Raw genomic sequence first — 4,928 nt, forward strand, 5'->3', positions numbered from 1 at the left:
TCATTCCACACAGATACTCGAACACATGAATGTGCAAATGTACCCTGCAAAAATTTGAAGACCAGGTGGCCCGATGGGACTATGTTTTGCTGTAGGTAGCAAGCGACCTGGTTACATATATGCCACATGTTATGCTGTAATGGACCATGTCGAATTTCAGTTGCACTTTTAGCGTCGTCTTTCGTGAATAGTCGGTAATTGTATTCGGCCAGAGGTATTGCCATATATAAAACAATAACACATTTAACTCACAGTACATACAGTTTTAAATAACTTGTTCCTTTGTAATGCGACAACAATTCTTCAGTTACTTAATTAAGTATTCGATTTATAATACCTCTTACATTTATTAAGTGAAAGCAAACGTTTTTTTACTTTTATTTAAGTGAAATATGTATGTGTAGCCTGGTTGCTTTTTATCTGGCAATACCTTTTGCATTCTAAGCAGGGCTGCCGCAATCGCTTCCAAAAAAAATATTTCGGTTAGATTTAGAACCCGTCATGTAACGTCTTATGAAATCTATTTACTTTCTAAGATATAAGTTTTGCTTTAAAGAATCTAAAACATATTACAAAAAATTCAATATATCAACACAAACTTACGAAAAAAATAGTAGCATACATATTCTTGTACGTATGTACATATGTATGGTACTTACATATTTTTCTTAAACCAAATTGACAATGAAATTAACTAATTTAACATAAATTAGTCAAATGCTATTTGAACAAGTGTAAAAATTGTTTATATCTTACAACATTTTCTTGCTCTAAATTTCAGTTTTAAATAAACTACTCTAAATAACCGATTGGTTCAAACTTACTCGATCTATTAGTAATTGTATTTATTATTTAAAACTAAATTTTAATTAATATGTTTTGATTACACTAACTGAGAACTCACCGTACTCGAATAATCGCAAATCATTCCGAAACACTTCATTTTTTAAAATAGGATTTTCGCTTCGGTATAAAGCGCTGAAACGGCAACACTGCTCCCTACATCCGTAAGCTCATCATCAGTTGAAGTTAATCCCTTAAGGCGACGATTTGCGAATTTTTAATATTTACTTTTTGGGTGTTCAGGTGAGCCAATTATTAATAAAAGTAGTGATAAACTATTAAATTATAAGTGCGGTTTAGTTTGCAATAAAATGCAGTGTTCAAAAAGGCATTTAAAACGTCTTGTAAAAGAAAAAAAAGCATTGTATGCTCAGCAGTTGGTGGCGAGCGAAGCGTCGATTGAGTGCGAATGAGATGCCAAAGAAAAAAACCTTTCGCGAAAAACTTGCGGCATGGCAAATAAAAAGCAGAATCCCTCACCAAAGTTTAAGGGCCCTGTGAATTATCCTCAAAGAGGAGAACTTAGACGTTCCTTTAAGTCCGTCCGCTCTTCTTAATTTAAACAGTGAAAAGGTGGTTGTGCAACATGTTCCCCCGGGGGAATATGTTCACTTTGGAATAAAAAATCAAATGAAAAAAATTGCAAATTATAGTTGCGATCCCGTACGAGTCCGGACTAGTCAGAAACAGTCAGAATCAGTCAGATTTTACTGGAAATCGATCCCGTACTTGGTTCTCTGACTATTGAGAACCCAAAAAAGAGAGTAAATACGGTTCCCTCTCTGTCAGAATTTTTTGCTGGTAAATTCTGGTAAATGTGTCAAACGATCAGCTGTAGTGTGTTTGGCAACCAAATTGTAAACAAAAGAAAAGTGCACTCTGCTAGTTCATGTTGAAAAGTATTTAATTACTTGTTTAAGTGGATTCTAATGAATTTGAAAGTATTTTTGGTTATTTACATGTGTGAGCTGAGTGTGTTTACATACAAAATAAGCAAAAATTTACAACCAAAATTTGGAGGTTATGTTGAAGTTGACAGAAGTTACCATTTTTTACTAGAAAGCGATCCCGTACTTTTCAATGTTACTCTCTCGCTCTGAGCGAATTTTTATTTTTTGACAGTTTTACTAGTCCGAGTCCGAGGAATACGGGATTGCAACTTATATTTGTCACTACGAAGAAATTGTGTTTGACCTTAATATTGATGGCTTACCTCTATTTAATAGCTCCAAAACTCAACTTTGGCCAATTTTATTAAAAATCATTAATGCTCCAAACATTTCTGTTTTCCCAGTTGGTGTTTATAAAGGCAAGCAAAAGCCAAATGATGTTAATGAGTTTTTGAGCTATTTTATAAATGGGTACCAATTGTTGAAAGAAAACGGTTTGGAATTAGGCGGACAAATATTCAGCTTAAAAATGAGGGCTTTAATATGCGATGCACCTGCTAGGGCGTTTGCATGCGGAATTCCCCATCACACATCTGCTCATGGATGTTCAAAGTGCACTGAAGAAGCGAAAAAAATAGCTAACGTCCTTACGTAACCTACAAAAGCAGGCGAGCTAATCAGTGATGAAGATTTTGCCCAAAGAAATTTTTTAAATCACCACCAAATAGGATTTCGCTCAAATAAAACTCCATTTGAAAAAATTTATTTGCGCATGATAACACAGGTTCCTTTAGACCCAATGCATTTGGTAGATCTAGGTGTAACAAAGAAGTTTTTGGTTAAAATTTTGAAAAATAAGTTGGATTTTAATATGATAATTAATAATAATTTGGCATCCATTAGAACCAATATTCCCAAAGAATTCGTTCGGTTGCCTCGAAGTCTTGAGGAAGTCCCGTATTGGAAAGCGACTGAATTTAGGCAATTTTTGCTTTACACGGGTATTTTAGTTCTTAAAGACAATGTTCATGATAGTATTTACTATGAGTTTTTATTGTTGCATTGCGCTTGCAGATTGTTATCCTGCCCTAAAAATGTGCATTCAAATATTTCAAATGCGGAAGAGACACTTAAGTTGTTTGTAGAAAATTTTCCAAAAATTTTCCATGATAATAGTGTCTCATATAATGTCCACAATCTACTACATTTGACTGACAGCGTTAAAACACTAGGAGTTCTTGGAAATTTTTCTGCATACGATTTCGAAAACTTTTTGCAAACTTTAAAAAAAACGTTCGAAAACCTACACACATATTAGAACAAATTTATAATACAAATAGTCACTCTGATTTCGTTCTTGAGTCAAAAAGAATAGGTTTTGTAGAGTCAACTTCGAAAATAAAATCCTATACCAATCAGCATTATTTTTTTAGTACCAAGAGGCCAAATAATGTGTGTTTCATAAAACCCTTTATTGTTTTTAATATTGAGGGATTCGAAAAATGCGATACTAGCATGGGAGTTATAGTTGGTAGGAGGTATATGAACATAATTTTTAATTTGTGTATATTGCAGGTTTCAGCAGGGCAATACCTTCTTCAAGCGGAAGTTGGTAAAAATTTTGAAAAAGTGCTGTCACGGAGTTTTTGTCTCCAATTCAACATTTATGGCATATCCGGAAAAAAATGTCTGAAGGATTTTACTGAAGTGTTTACGGTATTAAAAAGTAAGAAAGTGTTTGAAGTGTATCCTCACTTGGTATATAACTTCTATTATTTTAATTTACAGAAGCAATTGGAAAACATCGGTCAACGCGGAAGCTGAAATACGAAAGGCCTTACAGATTGTCAAAAAGAGGCATTTCCGAATGGTTTCTTTAGGAAAATCCTAAAGTAATTAATTAACTTTTACCTTAAAAATATTATATAAGTACTTTGAAATGTGTTTTTTGTTTTTTCATACTTTTGAAAGTTTTCGTTTTTGAAAAGTTTTATTGTCCTTTTGTTTGGAATACGTTAACAAATTAACTAAATAGAAATGTTAATAAATAGTTGACGTACCTAATAACTAATAGTTATAATTACAAAACAAAATAAATAAAAGTTACAAAATATGTACCTAATGTTCGAATAATTTATACATATATAAAAAATTAAGATGTTGATAGCTGTATAATAAATAAGTAAATAAATAATAATAAAAATACTAATAATAACCAACACAATCAAAAATATTAATAGTAATAATAATAATAATAGTAACAATAATAATAAAAATAAAATTAATAAATACAAAACTAAACTAAATAGAAATGTTAAAGGTTTTATGTAAAACAAACTTAAAAATATGTCAATAAATGTGTAGTGTATAAAATATATATAAATAAAAATGTTAATAAATTTTTAGATAAAACACAATTAAAAATTTTACAAATAAAAATGTTTATATGCATACATATGTAGATGTATACATAATATGTACAATAAATAATTTCATAAGAGATGTAAATAAATATTTAACATAAATAACACTTAAGAATAGCATGATGGTTAAAAAATAAATATACATGTTACTAAATAAATAATGTGAAAATAATAAATGAATGTTTAATAATAAAATTAACTACATAGAAATACATACTAAAAAATATGCAATGCGAAAGAATAGTAATGCCATCAATGATAAAATGAAGTAATTAAATATTTTTGACAAATATGAAAATAACAATTAATAAGAAAAAACATAATTAATAAGTACTAACTTTCGTATCGTTACCGTAATATAGAAAGGCTCTACCTAACAAATTTTGTTCCTTTACGGAGTAGCTTTAAAAAAACTAAATATCTTCAGTTGAGATTTTTTTCATTACACTGGTTTTAATAAACACAGAAACTAATTTTTTGATGTACGTAGTAGATGCTTTTAAAATCGATTAAGTCTTTTGTGAGTAATCTACCGACTTTGCATAGAGCTGAAATTCAAAATAATATGAGTTACGGCCTCTCAATATGATGAACATTACCATTACTATTATTATATGCTTTTAAGAAATAACTATAGTTTATAGTTTAGAAATAAAAATAGTTTTTCGAAAAATGGTAATGGTAAACATTTAATGTAAAAACTAAAGAATTTGAAGTAGATTAAACAATAGAACACATCAAATAAAAGTGTTAAAGAAACGAGTGAAAATTG

At 30.1% G+C, this 4,928-nt stretch overlaps 1 long non-coding RNA gene across 1 annotated transcript; it reads left to right on the top strand.

Annotated features, from left to right (window-relative positions):
• The first annotated feature begins 785 nt into the window (after nt 1-785).
• On the top strand, nt 786-3,677 carry LOC118753308. Its single transcript, XR_004994793.1, has 3 exons — nt 786-1,086; nt 3,309-3,459; nt 3,522-3,677. It is a non-coding gene; the product is annotated as an uncharacterized LOC118753308 (long non-coding RNA).
• The last annotated feature ends 1,251 nt before the right edge of the window (nt 3,678-4,928 follow it).

The sequence above is a fragment of the Rhagoletis pomonella genome, unplaced genomic scaffold (genome assembly GCF_013731165.1).
Source record: "Rhagoletis pomonella isolate Grant_MI unplaced genomic scaffold, Rhpom_1.0 Rhpom_scaffold_02342, whole genome shotgun sequence".
Lineage (NCBI taxonomy): Eukaryota > Metazoa > Arthropoda > Insecta > Diptera > Tephritidae > Rhagoletis > Rhagoletis pomonella.